A 17,960-nucleotide genomic window follows, 5' to 3' on the forward strand; every position below is an offset into this window, starting at 1 on the left:
ACATCACTGTGTGTATTATCCCTGTACTGTGACATCACTGTGTGTATTATCCTGTACTGTGACATCACTGTGTGTATTATGCCTGTACTGTGACATCACTGTGTGTATTATCTCTGTACTGTGACATCACTGTGTGCATTATCCCTGTACTGTGACATCACTGTGTGTATTATCCCTGTACTGTGACATCACTGTGTGTATTATCCCTGTACTGTGACATCACTGTGTGTATTATCCCTGTACTGTGACATCACTGTGTGTATTATCCCTGTACTGTGACATCACTGTGTGTATTATCCCTGTACTGTGACATCACTGTGTGTATTATCCCTGTACTGTGACATCACTGTGTGTATTATCCCTGTACTGTGACATCACTGTGTGTATTATCTCTGTACTGTGACATCACTGTGTGTATTATCTCTGTACTGTGACATCACTGTGTGTATTATCTCTGTACTGTGACATCACTGTGTGTATTATCTCTGTACTGTGACATCACTGTGTGTATTATCCCTGTACTGTGACATCACTGTGTGTATTATCTCTGTACTGTGACATCACTGTGTGTATTATCTCTGTACTGTGACATCACTGTGTGTATTATCTCTGTACTGTGACATCACTGTGTGTATTATCCCTGTACTGTGACATCACTGTGTGTATTATCCCTGTACTGTGACATCACTGTGTGTATTATCCTGTACTGTGACATCACTGTGTGTATTATCCCTGTACTGTGACATCACTGTGTGTATTATCCCTGTACTGTGACATCACTGTGTGTATTATCCTGTACTGTGACATCACTGTGTGTATTATCCCTGTACTGTGACATCACTGTGTGTATTATCCCTGTACTGTGACATCACTGTGTGTATTATCCTGTACTGTGACATCACTGTGTATATTATCCCTGTACTGTGACATCACTGTGTGTATTATCCCTGTACTGTGACATCACTGTGTGTATTATCCCTGTACTGTGACATCACTGTGTGTATTATCTCTGTACTGTGACATCACTGTGTGTATTATCCTGTACTGTGACATCACTGTGTGTATTATCTCTGTACTGTGACATCACTGTGTGTATTATCCCTGTACTGTGACATCACTGTGTGTATTATCCTGTACTGTGACATCACTGTGTGTATTATCCCTGTACTGTGACATCACTGTGTGTATTATCCCTGTACTGTGACATCACTGTGTGTATTATCTCTGTACTGCGACATCACTGTGTGTATTATCCCTGTACTGTGACATCACTGTGTGTATTATCCCTGTACTGTGACATCACTGTGTGTATTATCCCTGTACTGTGACATCACTGTGTGTATTATCCCTGTACTGTGACATCACTGTGCGTATTATCTCTGTACTGTGACATCACTGTGCGTATTATCCCTGTACTGTGACATCACTGTGCGTATTATCTCTGTACTGTGACATCACTGTGCGTATTATCCCTGTACTGTGACATCACTGTGCGTATTATCTCTGTACTGTGACATCACTGTGCGTATTATCCCTGTACTGTGACATCACTGTGCGTATTATCTCTGTACTGTGACATCACTGTGCGTATTATCCCTGTACTGTGACATCACTGTGTGTATTATCCTGTACTGTGACATCACTGTGTGTATTATCCCTGTACTGTGACATCACTGTGTGTATTATCCCTGTACTGTGACATCACTGTGTGTATTATCTCTGTACTGTGACATCACTGTGTGTATTATCCCTATACTGTGACATCACTGTGTGTATTATCCCTGTACTGTGACATCACTGTGTGTATTATCCCTGTACTGTGACATCACTGTGTGTATTATCCCTGTACTGTGACATCACTGTGTGTATTATCTCTGTACTGTGACATCACTGTGTGTATTATCCCTGTACTGTGACATCACTGTGTGTATTATCCCTGTACTGTGACATCATTGAGTGTATTATCCCTGTACTGTGACATCACTGTGTGTATTATCTCTGTACTGTGACATCACTGTGTGTATTATCCCTGTACTGTGACATCACTGTGTGTATTATCTCTGTACTGTGACATCACTGTGTGTATTATCCCTGTACTGTGACATCACTGTGTGTATTATCCCTGTACTGTGACATCACTGTGTGTATTATCCCTGTACTGTGACATCACTGTGTGTATTATCCCTGTACTGTGACATCACTGTGTGTATTATCCCTGTACTGTGACATCACTGTGTGTATTATCCCTGTACTGTGACATCACTGTGTGTATTATCCCTGTACTGTGACACCAGTGAGTTTATTACAACACTCCTATGTTATTCCTCTCTTCTTTCTATATGTATTGTTCTGCATTAATTTCATTTTCAACCTACTACTTAAAGGTGGTCATGCCGAATTTCGCTATGGGCCCCTCAGTTCCCTTTTACACTTCATCATAGCTGCTTCCGGAAACAAATAGAAAGAATGTATCACACTTCAGTTACTGTTAAGGGTCCAGGGTAAGGACTCCTCAATCCAATACAAGAGAGGTATCGAAACGGCGGCACTCCTATGTAGGGAGTGCCGCACTTGTCCATAGGGTGTTTGGTATTGCAGCTCAACCCCATCCAAGTCTTCTAATCTCATAAACCCCTTTTATTTCCACAACTCATGTACTTTAAACAAATATTTCCACTCGGCTTCATTGGTTTTCATCTCGTTTCTCAGACCTCGGCAGAAATTCAGGAAAATGAAGGGAAAAAAAAAAAACCGACTTAGTTAAACTTAATTAAATGAATCTCTCTCCCTTGTAGATAATTAATAATCTCAGAAGCAGCTGCGGAGCAAAAGTGCTCAGTAAACTTTATGACTTTAATTGACAATTTCCTTTTGTGAAATATCATGTGAGTGGACAGGGATCTCATGTGGAGCGGATTTGCTCTGCCTTGATGATCTCACCTAGAGCCAAACAGGGATGTCCTGGGGTTTGCTGTCAATTAGAGCATTCCCAAAGGAGGTTCATGGCCATAGATACAATAAGCAGGTCACCTGTTAGAATTGGCATAAACATTGTGCATAAATTACTTCTGAGCCATCCAAAAATATCCCTAAGTCCACTGATGCCCAAAACTCTTCTGCTAGACCACCAACCAACATCCATGGCAGAATATTCCAATGATCCTCAACTGTAGACCAGTGGTGTAAAGTATATCTGTGTGGACCATGAGTGGATCCAGAGAGGGCCACCCATAAATTACTTCTGCACCATCTGAAAATATCCCAAAATCCACTCATCCCCAAAACTCTTCTGCTAGACCACCAACCAACATCCATGGCAGAATATTCCAATGATCCTCAACTGTAGACCTGTGGTGTAAAGTATATCTGTGTGGACCATGAGTGATTCCAGAGAGGGCCACCCATAACTTACTTCTACACCATCTGAAAATATCCCAAAGTCCACTGATCCCCAAAACTCTTCTGCTAGACCACCAACCAACATCTACGATAGAATATTCCAATGATCCTCAACTGTAGACCTGTGGTGTAAAGTATATCTGTGTGGACCATGAGTGGATCCAGAGAGGGTCACCCATAAATTACTTCTGCACCATCTGAATATATCCCTAAGTCCACTGATCCCCAAAACTCCTCTGCTAGACCACCAACCAACATCCACGGCAGAATATTCCAATGATCCTCAACTGTAGACCAGTGGTGTAAAGTACATCTGTGTGGACCATGAATGGATTCAGAAAGGGCAACCCATAAGCTACTTCTGCACCATCCAAAAACATCTCTAAGCCAACTGATTCCCAAGACTTCTCTTCTGCTAGACCACCAACCAACATCAACCACAGAATACCTCAATGCTTCTCATACTTTATACTGCTGGTCAACATTTATCTGTGTGGACCATGAGAGAATCCAGAGTGGGCAACCTGCAGAAGTTACATCCAAAAACATCTCTTGTCACTGCAATGTACATAGAGGAGAGGTCCTTCTGAAAGGCCACTACCCCAAACAATGGGTTTGCCCTTGTATGATAAAAATTTCCTATTACTGTTCCAGGATTGGCAGTGGTAGGTACAACACGACATAATTAATACCGCTGACCATTGTGGAGTGCAGCAGACTGACGCTAACCAGAACCAGAACAGAGGTCCATGCTGATTTTGATATAGGTCCCTTCTCTATATTGGCTACATAATTACTTTCTAATATTGTGATGACGGATTCATTGTAGAGTTGCCAGCTATTAGTGTGATCCCATCGCACGCTACGCCAGTGACAGCCTTTATTGGAAGACATCTTTCTGATCTTGTACAGCATTTATCTTCCGTTTTCCCATTAATCTATAAAGAATCTTTAATTGGCCCATACCTACAGAAGTTTCGCTCTTGCACGTCAGCACAGCCCGTCCTTTGGATGTTACATTGCCTTGATACGTTGAAATGATTCTGCCGCGGATCCTGTCATTAGAAATAAATGAAAGAAACATTGAGTCAATGTCTGTACATTAACATCGGGCAACTCAGCGGTGGAAGCGCAAAAATGTCTCCATAATGATAATTGCTGAAAGTTATGTTTTTCCATAAAATGGCGGAATATTCAGCCAAGCACCAATTAGCATTACAGATCAAATGTACAGATGTGTCCGCTCTTACCTTCCGAAAGGGAGTCTGTCACCAGGAATGAGCACATGCAAGATAGATAGATGAGGAACGTACTGTGTTTTTTATTTGTTAATATGGACGTCCATTGCGGAGACAACTTCATAAATCCGAATATGGAAATAACCAAGGATGTCTCCGGTGCTCAAGACTGTTCCCCCAGAACTGCTCATCAAATTTCAGGCTAGAGCGGCTATACTGCGCATGCGCGGATCCACAAGAGGGTCAGCCGAGACTTGGCCCTGTCACTGCACCAGGTGGCCAATCACAACGCAATGGGCGGGAGCAGTATTGAGCACCGGAGACCCCTTGGTGTTCCAGACTGCGCATTTGTATAATCATCTTATATTCAAGAGGCCATCATGTATCTACCAGTGTGTGCATGTGCTCATCCCTGATGACAGACTCCCTTTAAAGGAACTCTGCCTCCAGAACCCGGCATATCAACCAGCTCCACAGATAGATAGGTTAGGGTCACCTGAAACAAACAGTGTTTTCCCCTTATGAAATGGTTCTTCTATTTTTTTGTCAATATGCAAATGAGCTCTTTGGAACCACAAGGGCATTGCCATTCATTGCTCCAAAGAAGGCAATATCTCGATGGTGGAGGCACAAGGAGAAGTCACTGTTGGATTCAGGTAACCTTAACCTATCTATCTGCAGGGCTGGATTGATACGATATGTTCTGGTGACAGACTCCTTTAAGGACTTCAATATACTATTACAACATGTTAGCAAAACCGTTAACAAGCTGCCATATTAGAAAATCAAAATAATACTTGTTTTTTATAGTACTTGTATATTGAACGGGTTCTCCTGCTTTTTTACAAGGCTGATCCCCTGTAAGTAAGTTGATCATAGGATCTCCTACTGCTGAAACCAGTGTTGGACTGAAGTTCCTTGGGCCCACCAAATAAAATGACTCTCAGGATCTCATGCCAACAACCTTTAGAAAATAGTCCCTAGCACCCTTCAAATTTAGGTGTCTTCTGTTGGACTGTTACTGTGTTAGAGCCTGGGCCAATCGGAGGATCCTCTAGTACTCTGGTGGGCCAGTATAACACAGGATGGAAGGAATTCCTGGGATGAGGGATTCAAACAGCATGGTTTCCCTACAGTGCCACCACAGGTCAGATAAAGTATTGCATTGTGTCCACTGAAATCAACCTGTGTAACGTATGTGCCCATTTTGAGAACAATCTTTGACAATGTTACCGTTACTTGGAAATGAGCAAACTAGTTTGGATTAAACCAAATTTGTCCAGGATTTTGCAAAAGTTGAGGGTTCAATCTGAACCTCAAACTTTGGGGATTCAATGCCTGTGAACCTAAAGTTAAATTATTATACATTGGGGTCTGTCCAGAGTACAATAGGTTGAGACCCAGGGGGAAGGGTTAACTAGTGACAAAGAGTTATATTCCTCTTCCATTGCCTATTCTGAACATCCTCGCGGTGTCTAGCACTCTTTCTTTCAGCCTATGGGGGGAAACATTGTGCTCGCCGGGTTCACCTCTCAGGCCCAATCACATTCTTTTGTATTGTGATGATGTCATTGCACCCTATGACATCACCCAGGAGGATAAAAGAGGCCAAAAGATCACCTGGAGGGAGTGCTGGATGCCATAAGTTTAAGGGAGGTGAGTACAACTCTTTTCCAAACCTTCCCTGGGCCTCCATCTATTTTACTCTATGGACTGGGAAGACCCCAGAGAATAATATTGTTTAATGGGTAACGACACTGAAACTTTTGAAATATTTGGATCAAATCTGGTTGTATCCAAATTGATTGGCTCATCCCTACGGTTGGAAGGTATTGCGTTATACAGACTGTATTATGGCAGTAAATCCTAAACTGACTAAATCCACAAATACCGATTACATCACTATTAGTGTCAAACGACAAGCTCAGCTCTGCTACATCCACAAACTCGACCCTACTACATCTGTATCCACTGTAACTAAAAGCAGATGTATTAACTTCCATTGAGTAAAAAAATCCAACTGAGGTCAATGGGAGTAGCCAAAAAATGAAGCTCCCAAATGTCCACTTCAGAGTGACTGTGTATGAATCAGTCCGTGTCCTATTCCTTTACGGCCATAAACATTGGCACTGCAATTCCCATAGAATAATGTGAGTTTAGTAGCTCACACACAGATGTGGTTACATAGCCCTACAATGAGGCAATGGAGGCTCGGCCCACCAAGACGACTCTGCCGTCCCAATTCTGAAACTCAAGAGAAGCGATACGGTGTAGGCATTTATACATTTATACCGTAATAATATACAATAACACAACACAGCCAGATACCAGGGAAAGAGCTCTGGGATATAAAAGAAAATTAGGTCACTTGTGTTTCCTCCGCTCCTGGACGAGAATATTCCTTAGCAACTAACAGGCCATTGTTTGGAAAGGCTTTTGCAGCCGAATATTGGAGTTTATACTATAGAACATAAAAATGTTAGGAAATATGACCACTGTACAAACTACGCCATAGACCTAAAGCCCATGGGGGATGAAATATCAGTGTCGGGGGTTAATGACATCTAAGATCATGTTTGGAGGCTGGGACCGCCATCTGTGCATCATTACCTTAACCTTAAGTTGTCACCATGGGGTACTACTATAATGCCAATATAATAATGGTACCATGTGGCACTACTATAAAGAATGGACACATTGTAGGTATGAGTGGGTGGATGGGTGAATGGGTTGGTGATTTGGGGTTTAATAGTCCTTCACTATATGATACTACTATACAGACACTGGTATATGGTCACTATATGATACTACTATAAAGACACTGGTATATTGTCACTATATGATACTACTATAAAGATACTGGTATATTGTCACTATATGATACTACTATAAAGATACTGGTATATTGTCACTATATGATACTACTATAAAGATACCGGTACATTGTCACTATGTGGTACTACGATAAAGATCCTGGTATACTGTCACTATGTAGTACTTCTATAAAGATACTGGTATATCATCACTATATGATACTACTATAAAGACATTGATATATTGTCACTATATGATACTACTATAAAGACACTGGTATATTGTCACTATATGATACTACTATAAAGACACTGGTATATTGTCACTATATGATACTACTATAAAGACACTGGTATATTGTCACTATATGATACTACTATAAAGACACTGGTATATGGTCACTATATGATATTACTATACAGACACTGGTATATTGTCACTATATGGTACTACTATAAAGACACTGGTATATTGTCACTATATGATACTACTATAAAGACTCTGGTATATTTTGACTATGTGGTGCTACTAAATTGACAATACAATACTGGTACTGTTTGACACTATTATATACACTGGTAACAGTCACTACGTGGCACTATTATATACACAGTTGTAGATTGTCACTATGTGGCACTACTATAAAGATACTGGTATATTGTCACTGTCTGGTACTACTATATTGACAATACAATACTGGTACTGTTTGGGACTATTCTATACACAGTTGTATATTGACACTATATGGTACTACAACAAACATTCGCATTCTGTGGCATTACCGTACAAGGACTATTGAACTCACTCATCCACTTAACTCCCTATTATAAAGTTTCCCAAAAATAATATTGTATCGGCGATGAAGTTGCGAAGGTAAGTTTTGTTTTCCCAGAGACAGCGGGCTTCTCGCCAGTAATCTTCTTGATGGACACTAAGTTAGACTCTTCTGACAGAACATTGATCTACGAGGAGTCATACCGCTCCTATAACAACAGATTTCTACTGAGCTGAAGTTGTTAACTTCTCTCTACCTCTATTGGTCGAAGTACCAAGTGTCAGATACTCATTGACTGGTCTCGAAACATAAACATAATTGGAAGACGGTGATTTTTTTTTTTCCTTCTTTCTGGTTAAACTTACCATAAAATTAAATTGATAGGAATTAAGGAAAAAAAACACATTAAACTAAAGAAAATGCTGTAACATCAATGTGAGCCTGGAATAAGCGCTAATGAACATACTGCGGGAGGGAAAGTGCTGATGAGGGACACACTTTCTGAGCCGTACGAATCTGTTTGAAAATGGACACCCATAAAATCTACTGGCGTCATGTCAGAATCCTTAAGCTGCACAAATCGGCTGCCAAAAAAGAGCTGTTGAACAGAGGTATCTCAATAGCAAAGAAAGGAAAGAAAAAAGGAAAGAAAGGCTTTCTTCTGAAACAAGGGCTCGGACATACAAGGGCTTGGGTGGTATCTTGTTGACACCGAATTACGAAAATATGGAAAATGTGACTTCACCTATTGCTCAGTCAGATGAATCATTGACCCCTGTTTCGAAACAACCTTTCTTGGATCTTGGGTTCTACTGAATATTAAAGTCTGGCTTCTTTGTTATCCTTTTCTACTGGTTGGGTGAGGAATGTCCAAAAAAAAACAACTGAAGAACATGTCAAGTTCATGCAGATGCTGACCTGCCCAGTTTCAAGTCTATAGTCCAAGGACGGCTAACTGTTGAGGAAGTTTTGTATAAACCTTCATAATCACTATTGACTTGAAGCTTCTGGGCCCCAATTCAAGAGATGAAACAAGATCCTCACCTACCATCTGCTAGTTACAATACCGATGTCCTCCTAAATGGCAAAAAGTCCTCTCGGCCTACTCCTCCTCAGCACCAGGTTGAACTGCTAAAGTACATTTCCTAATACCGATGTCCTCCTAAATGGCAGAAGGTCCTCTCGGCCTACTCCTCCTCAGCGCCAGGTTGAACTGCTAAAGTACATTTCCTAATACCGATGTCCTCCTAAATGGCAGAAGGTCCTCTTGGCCTACTCCTCCTCAGCACCAGGTTGAACTGCTACAGTACGTTTCCTAATACCGATGTCCTCCTAAATGGCAGAAGGTCCTCTCGGCCTACTCCTTCTCAGCACCAGGTTGAACTGCTACAGTAAGTTTCCTAATACCGATGTCCTCCTAAATGGCAGAAGGTCCTCTCGGCCTACTCCTCCTCAGCACCTGGTTGAACTGCTACAGTACATTTCCTAATACCGATGTCCTCCTAAATGGCTGAAGGTCCTCTCGGCCTACTCCTCCTCAACACCAGGTTGAACTGCTACAGTACGTTTCCTAATACCGATGTCCTCCTAAATGGCAGAAGGTCCTCTTGGCCTACTCCTCCTCAGCACCAGGTTGAACTGCTACAGTACGTTTCCTAATACTGATGTCCTCCTAAATGGCAGAAGGTCCTCTCGGCCTACTCCTTCTCAGCACCAGGTTGAACTGCTACAGCACGTTTCCTAATACCAATGTCCTCCTAAATGGCTGAAGGTCCTCTCGGCCTACTCCTCCTCAACACCAGGTTGAACTGCTACAGTACGTTTCCTAATACCGATGTCCTCCTAAATGGCAGAAGGTCCTCTCGGCCTACTCCTCCTCAGCACCAGGTTGAACTGCTACAGTACGTTTCCTAATACCGATGTCCTCCTAAATGGCAAAGGTCCTCTCGGCCTACTCCTCCTCAACACCAGGTTGAACTGCTACAGTACGTTTCCTAATACCGATGTCCTCCTAAATGGCAGAAGGTCCTCTTGGCCTACTCCTCCTCAACACCAGGTTGAACTGCTACAGTACGTTTCCTAATACCGATGTCCTTCTAAATGGCAGAAGATCCTCTTGGCCTACTCCTCTTCAGCACCAGGTTGAACTGCTACAATACGTTTCTCCTATACCTTCGGTGTGATCAAAAGTTTTGAGGTTGGCACAAATTTGGAATTTCATAAAATTTGCTGCTTCAGTCTTGTTAGATATTTAGTTCTCCATCATGCTGAAAAAAGCCTTGGTCATAACCAAATTTCTCCTCGGTAGTTGTGAGAAGCTGCTCTTAGAAGGTGTTTAGATAACATTCTTTATTCATGGTAGGGCTCTCAGGCACAATTTTTAGTGAGTCTACTGTCTTAGATAAAAAGAAACCCCACACATGGATGGGGGGCTTGACACCAGGCCAGCCTCCAAAATCTTCTCCAAGAAAAGCATCTAAGACAGAATGACTTTCTGAAGGAAATATATGGATTGGACCACAGAGGACTGGGGTAAAGTTATTTTCTCTGAAGAAGCCTCCTTCAGACTGTTATGGACATTTGGAAGAATGATTATCCAAAGAAGAAAAGGTGAGTCCTACCATTAATAAAGGGATTCATGTGTTGTACCCTTCATCCAAGATAGTGGGCTCACTTACAATTTTTCCTAAGAGCACTGCCATGAATAAAGAATGGTATCTATATATCCTGCAAGAGCGACTTCTTCCAACCATTCAGAAGCAATTTGGTGATGACCAATGTTTTTTCCAGCATGATAGACTTCCATGTCACAAGGCAAAAGTGACAACTTGGCGAATAGTATACATTGAAATTTTTTGTCTGTGGAGAGTAATCTCCCCAGATCTCAATCCCACTGAGAACCTGTCCGAATACATTAACCACATAGTTAGCTGTTTAGAGGAAAGTTTACTTATTTGTCTTCAAACAGCCTGTAGATCTCCTTTACCTGTCTCTAGGTTCTCTGTAAAAGTACAGAAGCATCCTCCACCTTCAAAAATTTTATCTAGAGTAAAACAGTTATGTCAATGGGGAGGTGGAACTGCAGTCTCTCTTCCTATCTGGGACTGTATGCTGCGAGAGGGGAGGAAGAGCTAGCAGATGGCAACATTAACACCTGGAATCAAAATATAAGAATCAACATGGTCGAAATGATTCAAATTTTCTATTGATGCTCTTCAGGTAAACTCGCGGTCAAAAAAGAAGACATTGACAAAAAATACTGTGATATTCTCAGGATATTCAGGGACAACGTATCTGTATGTTACGGCCAAGGTATTTCATTAACATGGCAGCCAGATGATACCACCTGTAAGAACGTGCAAGTTTTATGCTCGTGAAACTTTATAATTATTGCTTCAGGTCACCTATTAATAAACAGACCTTATTCCACGCTTTGCAATTAAAAGTTCCACGTCTGGCTCTCACTCTGCAAACAGGATGACTAAATATCCCAGCTGTGGCTTTCTATTTCTGGCTCCCAGATTGCACTAAGTAGGCAAGCCATTTCTGTGCTGTGAACTAGCAGCTGAAAGCACAATTATGCATCGGGCTTGTTATACGGCAGGACTCTCCGACGCTCTAATGAATGACGACAGAGCTTCTTTCTGCGCTCCTCACACTACACATCTGTCTCTAGGCTGGAGAACACCGAGGACACAATCCGCTGTTTCTGTTACTGATCGCTGGAGCCATCCTCCTGGGAATTCCTAGCAGGTCTCCTTTATAAACATTCATTTTTAATATAATGTGACATACCTAGGCAGCTCCGTGACTATATGCTGAATATCCGAAATGCCCTTGAACACTCATGCACAAAGATACTGTGTAAGAAGTAAGTCCTCCTTGAAGATGTAGAAGGCTTAGGGACTTAGCTAGGAGAGCAGGTCCTTCTGGACTCAAGATGAAAGAAGGGGCCCTCAATGATATGAAGGCATGGTAACAATAAGCCAAGGGGGTGCTGGCAGGGCATGTTGCCTATGATGTTTAACTCAATGTCAGACTCAGGTTCTTTGGGCCCACAAGATAAAATGATTCTGAGGGTCCATCCTCCAATAAACCCTTGGAAATAACCCATATTATCTTTCAAATTTGGTGTTTTCTGCTGGTCCATTATTGTGTTAGAGCCTGGGCCCACCAGAGGATCTTCTGGTAATGTGATGATCCACTCTGACACTGGTAGCAAGCAGTGATGTGATCCTTCTGGCTCCAAAATGGTAAGTTCCCTGCAAGTGGTACGTACCATCCAAGTGGTAAGTAGTAAGTAGCCCTCAATGATATGCTAACTATAAGCCAAGGGAATATGGATACTGGCAGGGAGGTTTGCTTGCTATACGATAAGGTGATCAATTTGGCTCTAAGTTGGAAGTAGTAAGGACCCCCTATGATGTGGTGATTAGGTAACTAAAGAACAGGGGGTGTAGGCAATGAATACTGGAAATACACATGATATAGCTGCTGGGTACTAGAAGGTACACCCATTGGTGTAACATGAAGATCCAGGAACCCAACATAAAACCCGAACTAGGTTCCCCAACTATGATGTATCATTTATAGCACTGGTCGCCTCATATTGGAGAGAGACACTGGACCTGAGTTCTCCAGCAAGAAACGCACCACGGACAGTATCCTTCTGTCACCCACCACCTGCACTGGGTCCAGGGGGCTCCTCAGGACAGAGCTGGCCGTACTAACCAGCCTGTCAAGTCTATTTCTGTCCCTGGCTGGTATGCTACTCCCCCAGCAAGCCACTCTGAAGAAGATGGCTGATGTCACTACAGAGAAAGTCCCTAAGAAGTGCTCCCTGGACTCCAAAGGCCCTCAGCCTTCTGACTAGGTAGATTCTGCTGTGGCCCTTTCTGTGCAGCACCTCCAGGTGATCGGCCCAGTCCAGCTTATTATTGAGGAGCACAGCCAGGTACTTATAGGTCCTGACTATCTCAGGGCCTGTCCCCTGGATGTCCACCAGATTCTGAGCACGTCTTCGTTTACTAAAGTCCACCACCATCTCCTTGGTCTTCCCAGCATTAATCCTAATAATACAGTATGTTACCTCAGTCTTGGTTGGATATTTTAATGCTACACTGTACAGAGATGGTCTTTGTGGCCTCAAGATGCAAAAAGTGGTGTAAGTGTACCCAGTTGATAAGGTGGTTGGGTAGCTATGGACCAGGGTGTAAGAAGCTGGTGATGAGGAGGACATCCAGAGGCTGCTAAGCAGAGGTATAACTTGAAACTAAATACATAATAGGGTCCGCACTACCATTTTCTATCTATGATCCTGGTTAGAGATGAGCGAACAGTAAAATGTTTGAGGTTCGATATTCGTTTCGAGTAGCCCCTCAATATTCGACTACTCGAATCGAATATCGAACCCTTTTATAGTCTATGGGGGGAAAATGCTCGTTTCAGGGGTAGGCAACGTTCGATCAAATTATACTTACCAAGTCCACGAGTGAGGGTCGGGCTGGATCCTCCGAGAAGTCTTCTCCGTGCAGCATCCCCGCGGCGTCTTCCGGCTCTTCATTCACTCTGCCAGGCATCGGGCCTGGGCAGAGCCGACTGCGCATGCCCGCACTACAAGCAGACATGTGCAGTCGGCTCTGCCCAGGCCCGATGCCTGGCAGAGTGAATTCAGAGCCGGAAGACACCGCGGGGAAGCTGCACGGAGAAGACTTCTAAAGGTAGGAGAAGAACCAGCGTTGATTGGCCGACTGTATAGCATTCGGCCAATCAATGCTGGTTCTGCATCGAACTTTTCAATTCGAATAGCGAGTGGTACTCGATCGAGTATGAGTATTTCGAATAGCGTAGTATTCGATCGAATACCTACTCGATCGAGTACTACTTGCTCATCTCTAATCCTGGTGTCTTCTTATGGTGTAGAGAAGCCTTTGGGCCCCTTGAGGTTCTAGGACCCAGTAGAGATTGCTATCTCCGCATCCCTATAGCTAGACTTCTAGTGCTAAACTGATCCTTAGCCCCAGTCAAAATAAAGTTTAGCTACCATATGACTCTATGTGGACTTTTTATATCCACCACCTTCTCCATATAACTTACAAGAAGCTGCCAAACTTGGGACCCGTCTACTAGTCAGAAACAAAATGGAACCATTTTAACAGACGCCATGTAATACTCCCTTTCCCCTATAGGGGGTGTAGAGTCCACTATGTTTCTCACTGCTTGCCAGAGGTTATAAGAGCCAGTGCAGGTTATTTCAGGACCTACTGCTATTTACACTGTGATATATACATATTTCTAAATTATTATTTTTTTAATCACATATGAGCCCAGGCGAATATTCTATATAAATAATCCAGAACTGATAACTAGCGGTGGAATATGTGCCGCCCGAGAGACGGAGGCCTGCGCTTGTGTAAATGCAGGAGCTGTAATTAGCAGACTAAATATAACATTGTCTCTGCAGATCGCACATGCACTGCTAATTAATATGCAATAAATTGTAACAAACTACTACAGGTTTATTGTGGAGAGCCAGTCATTGCCAAGCGCACATCAAAGCGCCGTTACTGCATGTAATTACTGCAGCGCGCGGCTACGGCACTCTGCTATATTCTGCAGAAACTAGCTAGATGCTTACGAGTTGCCGCCATACATAAAGACATTGCAGGGTTCAATAGGTCGTCCTTGTCGTGGTCCGCAGTAGACTCGGACTGGCCCATAGATTAACCGGTAAATCCCCCTCTAGGCCCCGAACTCACCCTGGCATGGCAGAATAGACTCATTGTACTGCATCGAGATACTCATACACATTTCAACCAGTCTATGCAATGGTATAGTATACTGGCAAGGTCAACCAGGATACCTGACGTGATGTTTTTGGTTATTTCGGTTCGGTTATTCTAATATTTGCAAGGTTCTACCTGCAGTTTCGTTTGAAATGAACATGTCCAAATCAAAACTGCTATTATTGCACTCTGGGGTACCTGGAGGCCTAGGGGAGGTGGGTAATCATAAAAAGCAGTATTACTCACCTCTCCTGGGCCCCTATCAGTGTTCCAGCCGTATTTTTATTGGCTAGGAGATTCATCAAAAAATAGCCAAAAAACGAACGTCACCCAGGATACCTGACGTGATGGTTTTTTTGCAAGGTTCTACTTGCAGTTTCATTTGGATTGAACACGTCCCAATTGAAACTGCTATTATTGTACTTCGGGGACACACTTGGAGGCCCAGGGGAGGTGAGAAAACATAAAAAGAATTACTCACCTCTCCTAGGCTCCTATCAGATTTCTAGTGGTATTTTCGATGGTTAGCACACTGACCCATGATTTCCTGAAGCCCCATAAACACACCTACATATTATCACAAGTCTGTGTAGGGAGCCCCAGGACAAAACTCAGGATAGTTCCTACTAGAGATGAGCGAGTAATGAAATATTCGAGATTCGATATTCGTTTTGAGTAGAGCCTCAATATTCGGCTACTCGATAAAATATTGAATCCCATTATAGTCTATGGGAAAAAATGCTCATTTCAGGGGAAACCACTATTCGACTAAAGGAGAGTCACCAAGTCCACAAGTAGCAGGAGGAGAGGGTTTAGGAGGAGCGAAGTGCAGTTCAGGAGTGTTGAGGAGGAGCGCTGTGCAGTTAAAGCGCATGTTAAAGCGCATGGACCCCATAGACTATAACAGGGTCCGTGTGCTTGCAGCGCACTGCCCGCATGAATAACTTGTGCTTGCAGTTGCGCTGATATTCTGTTCGGGGGGGGGGGGGTCCTTCTGCGGACTCCTTCCGGATGGGAGGCAAGTGCTAATGTGAACCGGCCCTTACTTGTCCTTACTTTGCTAGTCAGGAGAGCTGGCAGCTTGCGGTTATGCGGGAGCTGACTTTTTCTCATAGGAATGCATTGACCAGCGTTGATTGGCCGAATGCTATACAGTGTATATAGTGCTATACAGTGTACAGCATTTATGTTTATGTACAGTGTACAGCATTCGGCCAATCAACGCTGGTTCTGCCGGAGGCTCAACTGTGAGGAGGCGGAGTCTAAGATCGGACCACAATGACTATGGGACCAATACAAAGACTATGGGCACAATTTTGGGCCCCAGTAAACAAGAAGGACATAACTGGAGAGAGTGCCGAGAAGGGAGACCAAGACCACTGAAAGAATCGGAGGGTCGGAGTAGGAAGAGAGGAAGACTAAAGTAGAGAGATGTCTACAGGGAGACCTAAAAGACACAAAGGGACAATACAAAGAACTTTCTAAGGATCTTTTTAATCCTAGGCCAGTGACAGCGACAAGGGAAGATCAGACTACACCATGGTGACGTATACTGTACATCTGCCAGGGAGCTGTATACACAAAACCGTAGCAGATTTTTAAGCATGACTATTTGCAGAGTTGCACTATTTTTTATTTTAGATGCATTACAGCAATGAAAAAAATATATTAGCAAAAGTCTCCCCATTCCTAGAGCATCATCCCCAGTATAATTGAATAGCTGACTCGAATTTCGAGGGTCTATATACTGAGTACTATATCAGATCCCCAGACTGCTTACAGCTCGGTGTATTATATTAGCACTGAATTACTTATTAAATCTGATTTTTGCTCTGGGATTGTGGATTTCCAGTGTGTGACTGCACGTTGTCTTCCAGGGAATTGCAATGCTCCTTGGTCATCAACTTAATAAAATCAAGTTAGAGAAATATTTGCAGACACGTGAAAATTGCAGCTCGGCCTCTGATTAAATTGCTCTTAATATTATTTTCTTTACTTCTTATCCCCCCCCCGTCCACCGCCGCAATCCCACCCTATAGTAAACTGCATGTCAACACGAGTCAGCCTCAGCACACAATCCCCCATTGTTTGACCAGTTCACGGTGACAGGGCCTGTTCATTATGACTGTCAGCACGCATTAGAACTGGCTTGTGATGACTGGCAATTAACTGACATGCAAATGAACGAGGGGATTTTTTATGGACCCGGGCCGATGTAGCGGAGCCAAATGTGTTATTTGGCAACCCCCTTCCTGAATCCAACTTTAGCTTAACAATTAACACTCTACATACAATGCTACAGCAAACTGTAAACTAACACACAACACAACAAAGGTCAAAAAAAGTCAAGATAAAATTTGTTGCAATTGTTGCACATATATTTCTGCAATGTATGGATGGGATTCACTAGGGAATGCAAAAAAGCTGCAGCATTTACACAGCTGACACACAGCGTTTATGCTAGAGGAGGCCCGGGCTCAGCAGGCTTTCCATAAGGCCTGGAAAAATGGCAGTGTTGATCTATTGAAGGCCGTTAAAGGGATCCTTTCATTAAAACTTTTTTTTCACTACCACGTAGGAATAGCCTTAAGAAAGGTTATTCGTCTGCTACCTTTAGATGTCTTCTCCGCGCCGACGTTCGGTATATAATCCAGTTTTTGTCGGTAAGTAAATGAACTCTCCAGCACCGACTCCATCTTCTTCAGGAACGGGTCTTCCTCGCGTCTTTTTCCGGTAGTGGCTTCAAACTTCTAGGCCTCAGGCAGCCGACTGTGCATGTCTGCCAGCCACAAGAAAATGGGCGCTTACAATACTGTGTAAGCGGACATTTTCTTGTGGCTGGCGGGCATGCGCAGTCGGCTTTGCCCTAGGCCCGAAGCCTAGAAGTTTGAAGCCAACCCTGGGAAGAAGATACAAAGAAGAACCGTTCCTGAAGAAGATGAAGGCAGC

At 43.1% G+C, this 17,960-nt stretch overlaps 1 protein-coding gene across 3 annotated transcripts in view; it reads right to left on the minus strand.

Moving 5' to 3' along the window:
• Positions 1–17,960, minus strand: part of KLHL29 (kelch like family member 29) — a 748,452-nt gene that overhangs the window by 528,854 nt on the left and 201,638 nt on the right. For 2 of the 3 annotated variants that reach the window (XR_012715345.1, XM_075269191.1), the window contains exon 3: positions 4,366–4,454. The gene's annotated coding sequence lies outside the window, so the exon portion shown is untranslated. The remainder of the gene's footprint in view (positions 1–4,365; positions 4,455–17,960) is intronic. The other variant, XM_075269192.1, reaches the window with a different exon arrangement.

This window comes from Leptodactylus fuscus, chromosome 3, assembly GCF_031893055.1.
Source record: "Leptodactylus fuscus isolate aLepFus1 chromosome 3, aLepFus1.hap2, whole genome shotgun sequence".
Classification (NCBI taxonomy): Eukaryota; Metazoa; Chordata; class Amphibia; order Anura; family Leptodactylidae; genus Leptodactylus; species Leptodactylus fuscus.